This window comes from Muscardinus avellanarius (assembly GCF_963383645.1).
Source record: "Muscardinus avellanarius genome assembly, chromosome: 5".
Lineage (NCBI taxonomy): Eukaryota > Metazoa > Chordata > Mammalia > Rodentia > Gliridae > Muscardinus > Muscardinus avellanarius.
The window spans coordinates 30,294,697-30,311,866 of NC_137790.1; the positions used below are offsets into that span (position 1 = coordinate 30,294,697).

General features: G+C 34.8%; 1 pseudogene across 1 annotated transcript in view; it reads right to left on the bottom strand.

Moving 5' to 3' along the window:
• The window catches only part of LOC308263456 (multidrug resistance-associated protein 1-like), a 65,956-nt pseudogene that overhangs the window by 21,974 nt on the left and 26,812 nt on the right, over window positions 1-17,170 (bottom strand). The window contains exon 3 of the transcript in view: window positions 1,024-1,093. The product of the transcript in view is annotated as a multidrug resistance-associated protein 1-like (transcript). The remainder of the gene's footprint in view (window positions 1-1,023; window positions 1,094-17,170) is intronic.

A 17,170-nucleotide genomic window follows, 5' to 3' on the forward strand; every position in this document is an offset into this window, starting at 1 on the left:
TCCAACTATAAGAAAAGCATCCTTTTGTGAAAAAAGCCTCAAAATAATTTGATATTTAATTTTAAAATATGCATTATGACCTAGCACAGTGGTTTATAACTATAATTCCAATACTTGGGAGGTAGAGGCAAAAGAATCACAGATTTGAAGCTAGCACACAGTAACTTAGCAAGAATCTGTTTTAAAATTAAAAAATGAAAAGGTTGGGGATGCAGCTTATGGGTAGAATGCCCCAGGATTCAATCCCCAGTATAAATAAATAAATAAATAAATAAATAAATAAATAAATAAATAAATATTAGGAAAGTCTGTTTATCTATAGTAGCCTCACAATGCCATAACTCTGGAGTTGAAATTGGTTGGCCACATTTTAATATAAAGTATCATGAGAGACATATTTAGCTCTTTTAGCCAAAGTTTATTGATATGTGGGGTGACGGGATGAAAAAGTAACATCTGTTTCTGTCTTGAATATGCAGGCATATTAATTTTCTGCTGAAATATAAACAACATGCTTTTGCAGTGGCCATAAAAAAGAGGGCTCAGCTCTTCTGCAGGAAGCACGGCAGATTGACAGTGCCAGCTGCCATACTCTGGGTCCTCCTCAGGATACACGAGGTGACCTTTTTCATGAGTTGTTCCCAGCCAATCACTAGGCATGGCAGAGAATGCTGAAGCAGGTCCATTCTCCACTGGTTGCTCTTGGTTAAGATCTTCCCAGTGATTTGACCATACATTTTATGCAAATGTATGCAGTTTCAGACATGTCCTACTCATTTCCTCTTGTTGCTTCTTCCCCTTTATGGGGATCAGACCTCCCTTGCTATCTGAGGGTTCTCCCAGCTCAGCACACTCCTCTTTATCTTGGATCTACATTTCCCTTTGTAAATCTATAGTAGATTTCATACCTTCTTGGACACCGCCTCTTAGAGAACTTGGACTAATAGGAGAATTAAATGGGTCTAAAACTATATTTGAATGTAGACCTATGTTATTAATTCAAATACAAATTCAAGTACTTACTTTTATAGTGAAATAGAAAAAATGAGGGAATAACTCGCAGAATGAAGAGTGGCAACCAACAGAGTTCCCATAAAATCCAGTGTACAATTCACCCAGGTCTGTAAATAGTAATCGAAGCATGCATTAACTATAAACATATCCTAAAAAATATTCATATTAAGTTACTTTATTTTTAACTTTTCATGATTTGGGGTGAGAGAAAGAGAAAATATATTGTTTAAAAAATTAAGCTGAGCGTGGTGGTAGTGAGCCCCTTTGCAACTGAAGTGAGACCCTGTTTCAAAGTAAAGAATAAAAAATAGGGCCGGGGGTGGTGCACGCTTGTAATCCCTGCACTTGGGAGGCAGAGACAGGAGGATCGTGCTGGTTCAGAGCCAGCCTTGCTGGCTTAAGAGACCCTGTTTCCAAATAAAAAAATATAAAATAGGTCTGGGAGTGTAGCCCGGAGGTAGAAGGGCTTACAGGAACCCCAGTACCACACACACACACACACACACACACACAAAGAATAAAAAATAGGGCTGGGGATGTAGCTCAGAGGTAGACTGACCCTGGGTTCCATCCCCAGTACTGAAAAAGAAAAAACTTAAAATTAAAAAAAAAGCATTTATTCAAATATGACAAACTGGCAAATAAGTAAGTCTAAATACATGGTCTTTTCCCAACCCTATATAATTTTCTCTTGTAGCCAAATATAGTAACTAAAAGGCTGTTCTATTAACGAGACGCATATGATCAAGCAATTGATGTTCCCAAATGACTATGACATAGCAATTAATTATGTAACCAGAGCCAGGTCCTTCCTAATTTTTTATTTTTTGAAAAGCATCCAAAATCTAGAATTTTAATCACTGGGTTTCAAAATCCAATATTTGGAGGATTGGCCCAATACTATCTGCTAATCAAAAAATATAAAATACTCCTGGGGCTTTGCTGTCCTGCAAGAACAGATCCAATGGCCTTAAGTAGCTGAATCCTATCAATATCAGAACAGGCAGGAAAACAAAAGTAAATTTCCTTTACAAAACCTAAACTAGACACTACAAGATGGAAGTGGACAGTAGAACTTAGAGAAATACAATGGAGAAGTTCTCCATGAATTCTTATTTTTTCATAAAATAGTCAATTTGGGGGGTATATTAAATTTATATTTAAGGTATGACCTAAGAAATCTAACAAATAGGAAAACAAAACACTGAATACTGAAGGGATAAACTACTAAGTTTAGGACAAAATTGGTATAAAAGTAGAAATAGTTTTTATTTTATTTTATTTTATTTTATTTTGGTAGTGGTACTGGGAATGGAATCAGGGGCCTTCTACCTATGAACTGCATATCCAGTCCTATTTTATTTTTATTTTATTTTGAAACAGAGTCTCACTAAGTTGCAAACAGCCTCATGAGTTGCTGAAGCTAGTCATGAACTTGGGATTCTTCTGGCTCAGTCTTCCAAATACTGAGATTACAGGCACATGCTACTGTACCTGGCTTTAAATTTTTATTAATTCAATCTTGTTTTAGAATATCATGATTATCTAATATATCAAATAGTATAACTATGATATTCATATGTAATTCCCTGCTTGCCTTTAGAATTTATCTCCTAATATTCCTCCTGTCTACCCAACATCTAATGATTTGTGTTTACTGTAAAAAGAAAAAAAAAAAACAATTATTCTGTAGGGTCATAGAAAGAAATGTCCACTGGTAGTGATACAGTGCTAATGATCAAGCTCTTCTACAAATTTTCATATAAGAGTACACGCACTGATAAATAAACAACATTTAATACTTCTTCAAAGTATACTATGATTAGAAGCCAGGCATGGTGGCACATGCCTGTGATTCCGGTACTTGGGAGGCTGAGACAGGAGGATCGCAGGTTTGAGAACAGCTTCAGCAACATAGTGAGTCTCTCAGCAACCTAGCAAGATTAATTTTTCAAACAAACAATAAAAAAGAGCTAGAGATATAGCTCAGCGATAGAATGCCCCTGAATTCAATCCCCAATACCACATACACACAAAAAGTATTTTATTATTACTGTTCTCATTTATATTATCATTTTATCTTTTATTCCCCTCATAGACATACCATTTTTAACATATATACACAACTATATTAATATATTTTAAGGTTACAGATATGCCCTAATACAGACACAATGAGAAATATTTGGTTTCTGATTACTTAAAATGTGACCACTGCCAATTGAGATGTACTATAAGTATATAATATAAATTAAACTTTGACAATTTTAATTAATGTTTAATTTTTAAATTGCATATTGATTGCAGTTTGAAATAGTGTTTTGGATAGTGGTGTTGATTAAAATATATTATTATAATTAATTATTTTGCTTATTTTTTACTTTTTCATTGTGGCTACTAGAGCATTTAACATTACAAATGTAACTTATATTCTGACTATTGGGCCATGCAATTATAACTGCTTAATAGTAAACACAATGATACTCTGGTTTAACTTCAGATAGTATAAATATGTCACCTTTTACTAAAGATTTCAGGGGAGAGGAACAATTACGGGTCATTACTCAATTTTTTGAGGCCTCTCATTTTGCAAGTTTAATCAACCAGCTTTTTTTTTTTAACACAATGAGAAAATCCTGTAAGCAAGCTGAAATGCTATGGAAATCTTTTTATGTCCCTCATTCTCCATATGTTCTTTCCCAAGTTTTCTCAAAGGCAGAATATTTTCAAAGTCCAGATAGTATCTCCATGTAAAATTCTATTTTTCCCTTCTTAGACCAAACAAGTGATTGTCAAACTCAATTCATGTGACAATTAGAATTGTAGATACCAAAGCATATGTACTTTTTTTTTTTCAGGACTGGGGATGGAACCCAGGTGCATTTTTACTCCCAAGCAACATCCCCAGCCCCATTTTTTAGTCCTTTTTTACATTTTTGAAACAGGGTCTCACTGAGTTGCTATGTACCTCGCTAAGTAGCTGAGGCTGTCCAGAGCCTCAGTCCTCCAATCTCTGCCTCCTGAATGTTGGGATTACAAGAGTGTGCCAGCCACCACTGAACTCTGTGTGTGTGTGTGTGTGTGTGTGTGTGTGTGTGTGTGTGTGTGTGAGAGAGAGAGAGAGAGAGAGAGAGAGAGAGAGAGAGAGAGAGAGAGAGATATTGAAGCCAGAGGTATTCTAACACTGAGCTACACCCCTATCCCTATTATCCCTATTTAATTTCTTTTAAATTGATATGGGTTCTCACTAAGTACCAAGAACTGGTTTCAAATCTGTGGTTTTCCTGCCTCAACCTCCTAAAGACTGGGATTTCAGGTATACATAACCATGTCCAGCTTCTTAGTTTCTTGAAAAAAAATTTAGGGGGTACTAGGGATTGAACTCAGCGACATTATGACTCTGAGTTACACCCCAGACTCATATTATTTTATGTATTGAAACAGGGCCTCACTAAGTTGCGGAGGGTCTCAGTAAATTGCTGAGACTGGCCTCAAACCTGCAATCCTTCTGTCTCAGTCTTCCAAAAGACCAGTATTACAGATGGGTACCACTATGCCCAGTTCCAGTTTCTTCGTAGAGAATATACACATATTAGTTATTGTAGCTTTAGTGGAAGAAGTGAGAAAAGATTTATCAGTACACATTGAATGTTGTTAGTTGAATATGACAAAATATTTAAAAAGACAAGCTTAGAAAATAGGTACTCAATTTATGGAAAGAAATGAAAGAGTCTTCAAATTAAGGCAAAAGGAAAAATGTTTTTTCACAGTGATTGTTTCAAGAATAGATTTGTGAACCAAATTGTTTCCAGGAGAGTAGTTTCATGGATGTCTATGAAAGAAAGTAATTTGAAAGATACAATTCCATTTTTACATGAGAGCCAAGAGAAGAACCAATTAGAAAAATGAGAGCTGAGGAGAGGGCTATAGACACTTGGTGTGAGTTTCCATGTCACATGCTGCCATTAACTTTATATCTAAAATATTTATATCATTTTCCACCCTCTCTCCTGGATACTTTTTGCCTCTGTTTTCCAAAATAAGTTGCTAGCCTTTTTTCATATAGTTATTCAGTATTTACATTACTACTAACATAGGATTCATGAAGTTCACTACATTTGCAATGCTTATACCAGTATTTTTCCATATGTTTAGTTGTCTATGCAACTAGTACTAGTTTCTTTCTAGACACTTCAATAGAGAAGAATTCTGTTTTGAATATATTCAAAGCCACAGTTACTTGATTGTTTTGTTCATTCTATTTCGTCCCTTCCTCTCGACAACACAAACTATATTCCTGGAGCCCTCTGCCTTACTGCTCTAAACTAGAATGATTGCTGGACCAAGCACTTTTATTTTTCAGTGATGGGAAATGCTTTAGAATATGATAATTTTCTCTTCCACTTACTGAAACTCTTTTTATATGCATATTAAAATTTCTGGGCTGTTCATTTAATCTCTTTTTACCTATCATTTTCCATCTCTGTTTTTGATATTGTACCTTTGGGATAATTCCTTCTAAGTTATCTTCTCACACATGCTTAATCTTTTTAAATGCTTTAAATTGCTTAAGAGTTGTCTTGTTCTTAAATTGAATTTCTTTCATCACATTCTGCACTTACTTTATACATGCAATATTTTAAATCTCTGAAAATATTAATTGGACACTCAAAGTCTAAAACTGTGACTTTTCTGGGCTCTGCTGCTCTATTTGCTACTCTTATTTACACTCTTGTTTTGTTTAAAACACATGACTACTGCCAGGCATGGTGGCGCAAGCTTGTAATCCCAGCACTTGAGAGGCGGAGACAGGAGGATTGCCCAAGTTGGAAGCCAGCAGAGCTGGCTTAAGAGACCCTGTTTCTAAAAAAAAAAAAAAAAAAAAAAAAGTATAAAATAAGTCTGGGAGTGTAGCCTGGAGGTAGAAGGGCTTCCAGGAACCCCAGTACCACCACCAAAATAAATTAAAAATAAATAAATAAATAAATAAATAAATAAAATAAATAAACCAAAAACCCACACATGACTACCCAGTACTATCAGTTGATTAATGTAGATCTGATGTAAATTTCTTGTGCTACTGCACCCATTAACTTCCCGGAACATTTCATCCCTTTGAATGCAAGGGATTGCTTCAAGTTCCACTGAAGTGGGAGAATATGACACCAGAAGGAGACAGGCATGCTGGCTGAGATTTCTCCAAAAGCCACAGTAAGGAAGCTTTCTTCTATGTTTGTCACACACACTAGAAACTCCAGTGTCTTCTTTAAACATCATCTTTCCATCTTTCTAGCTGTCCTTTCTGCTACCAAGTTGTATATTTTGGGAGTGGTGATGGGAGTTGTAGGAGAGGCTGACTGGCTACAAAAGCATGTCCTAGTGATTACTTCATGACTTGCATTCAGCTCTGTTATACTCTCTATAAGAGGAACACCAGTCTAGTGCTTTACAGTGGCTCATCTAAGCACCTCCCTCCTTTGCTATAGCTTCTCCAAGTATTTATAGCTGGCTGCATGTGCTTCTAACTTTGATCTTTCTATCTTTGTAATCACTTATGTAGAAATTTATCACTGAAATCCCCTGCAGCCTTTTCTTTTATATTTATTCACTGTCATCTCAGTAGAATTTTGTGTAGAGAGTAAAGTAAATGACCCACTCAGTCATTTTAAACTAGAGGCAGCAGTATACTCTTTAAATATTACACTTGGAAAATAGGTTTCTCTATTTTATACCTTGGATTGAATGAAGAAAGTTCCTAAGAGTAAGGCATAAAACAAAATAGACTAGGGATGTGCAGAGTAGACCAGCCATACTAAAGCAAATAGCTGAGACCAAGTAAAGCATGTTCAGGGTGATTTCCTTTTTAGAAAATGAAATAAGATTGCCAGGCGTGGTGGCGCACCCTTCTAATCCCTGTGCTTGGGAGGCGGAGACAGGAGGATCGTGCAGGTTAGAATCCAGCTGTGCTGGCTTAAGACCCTGTTTCCAAATAAGATATAAAAAAAATTAGGTCTGGGAGTGTAGCCCGGAGGTAGAAGGGTTCCATCCCCAGTATCACACACACACACACACACACACACACACACACACACACACACACACACACAAAGAAAATTAAGTAAGATCTATATGTTACTATAAAATATATATGTTAAGTTTTCTGCTTGAGTACTCCCCACATAATTTAGTTGCTTTTTCACAATGTACTATGCTTAATTCAATGTGTAAGTTGCTTCTTGGGGTCTTTATTTTTTTTTTTTTAAGTATTCTGTTTCACCAAAGCTTCCATGCAGTAAATTTGGATGCTTTTGTTTTCTGTTAATCGATCTTATCTCGATTTAACTTGCAGAAATAGTAAAAAAGAAACCCTAAATTCTGCTGATACTTCTACATATTATTTTTGTTTATCCTTAATATTCTTAAATGCTATAAGGTCTACAGAGATGTATCCCTTCTTATCTAATTTCATATAACTCTCCCTCAAATTGCCTTTCTTTCTTCTTATAAAAACAAAAAACTGAATCTGTTTCTAATTTTTTCTTTTAAGTATACTATATTTTTGTGTATTTTCCTGTTCTTTCAAATCATCTAACATCTTTGAAGGAGTACACACACACACACACACACACACACACACACACACACATATATATATACCCAAATACACATATATATGTATACATACCTAAAATACACATATACAAATGTATGTATTTGTGTGCATATATATATATGCATATATATTATAATCTAATCCCTAATTTTCAATTTTATAATTTTCCATAATTTGTATTCCTTTCCCAGAACTCTTCCAATTTTTTTTTAACTATAATCAGAAATTTCTCAATGTTCTTTCTCCTTAACATATATGTAGCATTTCAGAGCCCATTGGGAACTTTCTTTAAACACTAACATCTTATTTTTACTTTTGATTTTTGTTACATCATAATTTATGGCCAACTATAAAGGCAGTACATTATCCTTTGATGTTTCCCAAAGTATATCCTATAAAATAAAACTTTCCCAAGATCTTAATAGGAAAGACAATTTTTAAAAAGTTGATGGCCAGATGAATTTGAGAAACCCTGGGATAAATAGAAGTAAACAGGCTAGTTGATTGTAGAATATATCAAAACATCTAGTAAAGGATAGAAAGAAGGATTTCAGATATGCAGGGGAATATAGTTTTCAGTTTCAATAACTTGTTGAAATAAAAAGCCCTGTTTGTAGAACATCTTTACTCTTTAATGCAAAATACAAATCCTGGTTTCAAAATATACTACCACAGAATTTTGATCTTACTTATTTTACTATCACAAAATTTCTAATTACTTATCTCCTCTGATTTTAAAACAGCTAACATTTGTTGCACTCCTGCTATATGTTTGACACTTTTCTCTGAAATACACACATATTATCTACTATCTAATCATGGGAACAATTTTGGTGTGGGAATATTTTCATTTTACAAGTGATAAAACTAAAATTTTAAGTGAGTGACAAGTCCAAGAGTCTTATGATGAATATATGCTAAATGAATTAATACATGCATTTGAAGCATCAAATAGCAAATTTTGTGAATTAGGAAAGGTCAAATTATAGGAAATGTCATTTTGCTTAACCTCTTTAATGAAATAATACAGAAAACATTTTGGGTTCCCAGAAACAGAATAAGCATTCACATTATTGTGATTTTATTATCTCTATCTCACTGACCAGAAACTTATATTTGCTTGGGTGCTATGAAACCAGTCTCCTAAATGGTTCCATGTATATGTTCCTCAAGAATCATCATCCACGCCCATGTCCCTTAATTCTCATTTATAGTGGACACATCTACTCTTATGGTTTAATTGGATGTTTATATAGAATGATTCTAAGTTTAAATAGAACCATAAATGTAAAGGATGTTAAAACTTGAAAAAACATAAAAATTATACCATCTAAGTCCCTATTTTAAAAATTTTATTGGTTTTATTGTAGTCATATACCTTAATGGAGTACAAAACTGTAGAGACATACATACATACATACATCACTCAATTAACCCTTACTCAATTCCTACCCCATTCACTCCCCTCTTTCTTCTTCTCATGTTTGGTTTAGTGATAGACTTTGAAATGTTTGTGAAAGTACATCATGTACATTAGGGAATTTCCCTCTTCCCCCTCCTATCCACATCAGTTAGGTTGCTTTATTTGCTCATCTATTGTATTTCCTTCTTGTCTAGAGCTCCTCCTATGACCATTTTCTCTCTAGCTTCCACATATTAGCGATTGCATTCAATTTCTTGTTTTTCGTGACTGACTAATCTTACTTAGCATAATGTTCTCCAGCTCCATTCATTTTCCTGTAAATGACAACTTTGTTCTTTATGGCTGCATAAAATTCCATTGTGTATATATTCCATAGTTTTGTAATTCATTCATCTGTTGATGGACATCATGGATAGTTTCATAGTTTGGCAATTGTAAATTGTGGGGATATAAACATATTTATTCATGCATTAGTTTGCTAGTTTTGTTTCTATACTTTTGGGTAGATACCCAGAAGTGGTATTGCTGAATCATATGGTAGGCTCATTTCCATTCTTCTGAGGATTCTCCATACTGTTTTCCAAAGTGGTTGCACTAATTTGTAATCCCGCCAACAGTGTATTCGAGTTCCCACTTCTCCACATCATCACCGACATTGCCATTCTAATTGGGGTTAGGTGAAATTTTAGGGTAGTTTTGATTTGCATCTCTCTGATAGCTAATGATGTTGAGCATTTTTTATGCATTTATTGGCCTTTTAAATTTCTTTTTGGAGAAGTGTCTGTTTAGTTCACTTGTCCTCTTTTGATTGTTTTTTTTTGTTTTATTAGTGTTATTTATTGAGTTCTCTGTAGATTCTAGATATTAGTCCTCTATCAGAAGAATAGTTGGCAAAAATATTTTTCTATTCTGTTGGCTCTCTGTTGAGATTCTTGACAGTTTCCTTTGTTTTACAGAAGCTCTTAAGTTTAATGCAATCCCACATATTGATCACCTTTTAGTTTCTTTTGCTTATGGGGTCTTTTTGAAAAAGTTTTTACCTGTACCTATATGTTGTAGTGTTGGAACTAGGACCTCTTCAAAGAGCTGCAAGGTCTTTGGTCTAATTTCCAAGTCATTAATCCATCTTGAATTGACTCTTCTGCAGGGTGAGAAAGTGGGGCTTATTTACATTTTCTTCATATGTTTAACCAGTTTTTCCAGCACCATTTGTTGAAGAAACTATCTTCTCCCCAGTGTAGATTTTTGAATGCTTTGTCAAAAATTAGTTGTCCAAAAGTGTGTAGATTTGTTTCTGAGTCTTCTATTCTGCTCCATTGGTCTATGTATCTGTTTTTGTGCCAGTATCATGTTGTTTTTATTACTATAGCTTTGCAGTATAGTTTAAAGTCAGATATTGTGATTTCTCCTGCATAAATTTGTTGCTGAGAATGACTTTGGCTATTCTGTTTTTGTTGTTATTGTTGTTCCGAATAAATTTAAGAACTAGTTTTTCTGAATCTGTGAGGAATGACCTTGGAAATTTAATGGGTATTGCATTGAATCTGTAAATTACTTTTTGAAGAATGGCCATTTTCTTATATTTATTCAGCCTATCTAAGAACATGGAGGATCTTTCAATCTTCTAAGGTCTTCTTTAATTTCTTTTTTAAATGTTTTATAATTTTTAGAGAATGTTTACCTCCTTCTTAAGTTTATTTCTAAGTATTTTATTTTTTTGTGGAATATCCTGAGTGGAAGTGATTTATGGATATCTTTTTCAATGAATTGAATTTATGGTTAGCAAACAAGAAAGTTTCTTATTTTTTAAGATTAATTTTGTATCCAGCCACTTTGCTAAATTTGTTGATCAGTTATATAAGCCTTTTGGTTGAGTTTGTTGTATATTAAAAATATAGTATCATTTCATATGCAAATAGCAATAGTTTTAGTCCTTTTCCTATTTGTACTCCTTTGATTTTCTTTTCTTGTCTTTTTTCCTCTGGCTAGAGTCTCAAGTACTATATTGAAAAGAAGTAGTGATAATGAACATCCTTGTCATGTTCTTCTTTTTAGGGGGAATTCTCACAGTTTTTCTCCCTTTAATATGATGTTGGCTGTGGGCCTATTGTAGATCATGCTTATGTTGTTGAGGTATAATCCTTCTGTTCTGATTCTCTGCAGTGCTCTTAGCAGAAATAGGTGTTGGATTTTGTCAAATGCTTTTTCAGCATCTATTGAAATGATCATGTGATTTTTGTCTTTGGTTCTGTTTATGTGATGAATTATATGGCTTGCTTTTCATATGTTGAACCAGCCTTGCATTTCTGGGATGAACCCTACTAGGTCATAGTGTATGATTTTCTTGATGTGGATTTGAATGTGTGTTGATAGTATTTTGTTTAACAGGTTTGTGTCTAAGTTCATCAACATTAAAGGCTTGTAGTTTTTTTTCCTTGAGCTTTCTTTATTTGGTTTTGGTATTACTGTGATGTTGCCTTTCTAGAATATATTTGAAATATTTTCTTTCTTTCTATTTCACAAGATAAATTGAGGAGCATTGGGATTAGCTCTTCTATAAAAGTTTTATAAAATTCACTTGGGAAACCATCTCTTCCTGGGATTTTGTTTGATGATAGGTTCTTTATTGCTGTTTTTAATCTCTGATTGCTATTGATTGGTTTAAATCATTTTATATCTTCTTTACTCAGTTTAGGAAGGTTGTATTTATCTAGAAAGGTGTCAATTTCTTCTAGATTTTCCATTTTGTTGAAGTGTAGTTTTTCAAAATAGTTTCTGATAATCCTCTGGATTTCTACACGATCGGTGGTAATATCTCATTTTCATCTCTTATATTTGTGATTTGAATGAATTTTCTCTTGTTTTTTGGTTAAGTTGGCTGGTGGTTTATCTATCCTGTTAATTTTTTTTGAGAAACCAGATTTTGGTTTTGTTGATTTTCTGTATTTTTATTGTCAATTTTATTGATTTCTACTCTGATTTTTTAATAATTTTCTGTCTTCTACTGGCTTTGAGGTTAGATTGTTCCTGTTTTTCAAAGGCTTTGAGGTTTTTCATTAGGTTATTTATTTGGTGATTTTCTGTAATTCATAGGTGGGCACTCAATTCTTAGGTGGGCACTCAGTGCTCACCTAAGAATTTTCTTCTTAATACTGCCTTCAAGGTGTCCCACAGTTTTTTACATGTTATATCTCTATTGTGTGTGTGAGTGTGTGTGTGTGTGTGTGTGTGTGTGTGTGTGTGTGTTACTAGGGATGGAACCCAGGGGCATTCTACCCCTAAACTACACCCCAGCCTTATTTTTGGTTCTTTATTTTGAAACAGGATCTCACTGAGTTGCAAAGAGCCTCACTAAGTAGCTTAGACTGCCCACAAACTGTGATCCTCCTGTCTCATCCTCCCAAATGCTGGGTTTACAAGCATGTGCCACCACACCCAGCTTCTAGGGATTTCTTGATTTCAACCCTTACTTCTTCTATGACCCACTCTTTGTTCAACATTTTGGTGTTCAATCTCCACATGTTTATGTGGTTTTCTGGATCTTATTATAGTTGATTTCTAGTTTTATTTAATTGTGGTATGAAAAGGCATACTGTAGTACATCACACACCTACTTTGTGGCCTACGATGTGATTCATTTTGGAGAAGTTTTCATGAGCAACTGAGAAAAATGTGAATCCTGCAGTAGTTGAGTGGAATATTCTGTATGTGTCTAATAGGTTCACTTGGTTTATGGTATTCTTTAGGTCTGAGACATCTTTACTCATCTTTTGTCTAGTTTGGTCTAACAGCGTGTTAATGTCTCCCAGTATCTTTGTATTGGGATTTATGTGTGACTTAATCTCACAAAGAGTTTGTTTTATGAAAGTAGCTGCACCTAGGTTTGGGGCATAAATGTTGACTATTGTTATTTCCTCTTGTTGGATTGTTCCTTTTACTAGTAAAAAAAAATGACTTGCTTTGTCTCTTCTGATAAACTTGGGCTTAAAGTCCAACTTGTTTAATATCATAGTTGCTACTCCTGCTTGTCTCTGAGTTTTGTTGGCATGGATTACCTTGCTCAGCCCTTCACCTTAAGTTTGTTACTATCTTTACTTGTTGGGCGTATTTCTTGCAGGAAGCAGATAGATGGACTCTGGTGTTTAATTCATTTACCAACTTATGTGTTTTTATTTTTTTATTTTTTAAATTTTTTTTGGTGGTACTGGTGTTCATGGAAACCCTTCTACCTCCAGGATACACTCTCAGACCTGTTTTTTTATATTTTTATTTGGAAATAGGGTCTCTTAAGCCAGCGAGGCTGACTTCAAACCTGCCTGATCCTCCTGTCTCCCCCTCCCAAGCGCGGGGATTACAAGCGTGTGCCACCACGCCTGGCTATTTTTTAATTTTTTTTATTGGTGCATTGTATTCATACATCATAATGGGTTAAAAACTTCTGTAGACATACATGCACACATCACCCAGTTAGCACCTACCCAATCCCCACCCCATTCTTTCCCCATCTTTCCTTCCCATGCTTGGCTTAGTGGTTGACTTCTATATGTTTAAGTACATTGTGTGCTTTAGAGAGTTTCCTTCTTCCCCCCTCCCATCCCTTCAGTTAGATTGTCTTATTTGCTCCTCTATAAGATGTCCTTTTTCATCTAGATTTCTTCCTTTGACCTATTTCTCCTTAGCTTTTGCATATTAATCCAAAAATCCATAGATGCTAAGTTTATTGCTGCTTATTTGTTTCTATTCTGTAAAATATTTCAAATGTCTCATTTCTTTTATCCAAGCACTAAGCCACAGATTCTGTGCAAAGCTCACCAAATTTAATGTTATGTAAGTGACCATAGCAGCCATACCCGGAGCCAGCCAAAGGCTTAGAGATACTTGAAAATAATTGAGAACTTCACCTAAGGCAAAAGTGTTCTAAAATTAGGTTACTGAGGAATACTAAAATGTGTCATGCCATTTCTAAGTATTTTATTGCTGAACATTTTTATTAGTATTAATTAAATAGTATAATATAGGTTTTTAAAGCTATACTTTAAATTCAGACAAGCTACAATTAAATTATATCTTGACAGTTTTTGAGCTTTATTTTTATTATTAAGTAACTAATTTATTAATTCATTCATTTTGTGGTACTAAAACTTGAATCCAGGAGCATTGCTGAGCTACACCCTCAGTTCTATTTGCTATTACTTTAAAAAAAAAACAGGGTCTCATTAAATTGTGGAGGGCCTCACTAAGTAGCTGAGGCTGGCCATGAACCTGAGATCCTTTTGTTTCAGCCTCCCAAGCACTGGGATTATAAGCATGCACCACCATGCCCAGTCCTTTATGATGATAGTAAATTTACTAATTCCATTGTTGCCCAGAGTACTTTTCTGTAAATTAGAATAAAAAAATAATTACTCTAAAGTACAGGTTAATTGTGAAGCATGGTAGTGCACACTTAATCAATTCATGTCACTTACTATTATTAGTAACATACATAACTAAATAACATGTGATTCTCACTAAAAACTACTATGGTACCCTACAATTCCTTTTAATTTAATTTCTTTAAACTATTATATACAACCTTCCTCAAGTTAAATGAGAAGTGTATAAAATTTATTAATGGTAGATTATAACATTTTTATTAGGTTGCTTATTAACAAATAACATTAGTTCTTCTGGTCCTCATCCTACCAACAGAGATCTTTTCTTTTTTCATTGAGAACATTTTTTTCTTGGTCCAATAAAGGCCTGATAAAGCAAGAAAATGTTCAAATTTTAGATAAACTAAACATATTTTTCAGTACTAGGGATTGAATCCAGCAGCATTCTACCTCTGAGCTACACTTGTAGAAGTATTTTTATTCCTTATTTTAAAACAGGGTCTTACTAGGTTGTGGAGGACCTCACTAAGTAGCTGAGGCTGGCCGTGAACCTGTGATTCTCTTGTCTCAGCCTCCCAAGTACTGGGGTTATAAGCCTGTGCCACCACACCCAGATTTAAGTAAAACATTTTTTAAGAGACACACTCACAACTATTTTGCTGATGTTCCTCTGTTCCCTTAGATGGACAGCAAGCCAACTTGCCCTGATGATAATGCATTGCTTCTTCAGTCTAATCAAAGGGAAATTATCTAGTCTCTTATAAGCCCACATAATGTAGTGCCCAGACAGTCTTAATTTCATTGCCTCTAAATAATTACCTTTAAAATTTAATTCAAGGCTATAAATCACTTCAGTTAATGCCACCTGGCTGTACCCCACCCCTTCCTCGTTTGCTCATTTTATGGTGCATGAAAGGACTCATCAAGCCCATTGTTTCCACTTGATCCTCAGCCCAAGTAAAGTGATCATTTCCATGGATAACTCCATCAAACTCAGCCTCTTCCCAACCTCTTGACCTTCAGAGCTCCAGGTCCTTCATTTTTGCTTTGGTCATTAATCATGAACCTTATTGGCTAGATTGAACTCACCTCTAAAGGCCCAACAGTAAATATTTCAATTTCTGAGTATAACCTCTTCTATTTCTAATTGTATAGTTAGTTACTACTACTACACCTAGATTCCCAGTTTCCACATCCAACTTTCTATTATAATATCTCTTGAATGATTAATGATCCTGGTTTATTTTGGGTTTTCATGATATACCATAGATTATTCTACATTTAGAGCAATTCTTCAGTCAAAAGTAAACCTATGTCCTTTTTCTGTGCCCTTCATTATCTTATCATCTTTAATTGTATTTAATTCAAACTGTGGTAATATTCTGAACTCTCAGACCCTGCTTTCCTTTTCTTGTTAACACGGTGTGGTGGCACATGCTTGTAATCCCAGTACTTAGTAGGCTGAGACAGGAGGATTATATGTTCAAGGACAATCTCCTACCAACCTATTGAGACCCTGTTTCAAAATACAACACAATAAATAAATAAAATATAAAACAGAGTTAGGGTGTATCATAAACGTAGAATGCCCCTTAGTTCCATCTCCATTACCGCAAGATACATACATACATATATACATACATACCTACATATGTACTAATACATACACTTCCTTGTTAGAATTCATGTATCAGTTATTTTCAAACCTGCTCCTGAAGAGTGCTGCTTCAAAAAGTTATGAACTGAAAACTGGTTCCACCATAAACTGTTTTCCTTCCACTCAGCTCTTAATTATGCCTAAAAATTTTTGTACTACTCTCCGGAGGGGGAAAATGGAGGCAGAAAGAAAAGGCAGTCACCAGGTCTTTATATGTATCTACATTTCTTCTGTCTTTTACACTTTTCTTTGGTTACAAACACAGATAGTTCCCTCCTTAGATCTAAGGATAGCCTAATGACCTGAATCCTATTCTGTACCACTTTTTCAAAACACATTTATTAATTATAGTGTTTCTACATTTCCTGCTAATGAATCTCTTGGTAGTGCTTGTTAAAAACACAGATTATGACATTTACCCTCTAGAATTCTGTCATTTAAAACAAATGATTCAAGGGATTCTAATCTCAAGGCAAGCCTGAAAAACATTGTATTGTTTTCCCCTTTTTCTTTTCTTTTTTTTTCTTTCTTTTGTTTTGGAGAGGAGATTTAAATTTCTTTTTTTATTGGTGCATTGTAGTCATACATCTTAATGAGGCACAAGATGGTAAGGGCATACATGCACACATCACTCATTTAGCCTTTCCCCCACTCCCACCCCAGTCCCTCTCTCCTCCTTTCTTCTCATGTTTGGCTTAGCGATTGACTTAGGGTCATAGGAAGAACTTTAGAACAAGAAGGAGAAAACATAGATGAGCAAATTAGGCAACCTGAGGGGGATAGGAGGGAGGGAGAGGGAAATTCCCTAATGTTCCCCCTCTTTTCCAATCTTGATCTTCTTCCTTTCTACTGACCCCATTCCATCACTCTAAGGAGGACAGCTTCCATTTTGCAAGTAGTACTGATACCACAAACAGCATCTTCCCCTTTCAACACTGTTGCTCTTAACTTAGATATCTACTTCTTGCCTTGCTTTTGTTGCTAAACCGTTCTCTGCGAAACCACTTTTACTTCCTCAAACTTTCTGGTACCTAGCTAAAACTATGATGATGAAGGGAACATCAACTACTTATCACTGTATCTATTAG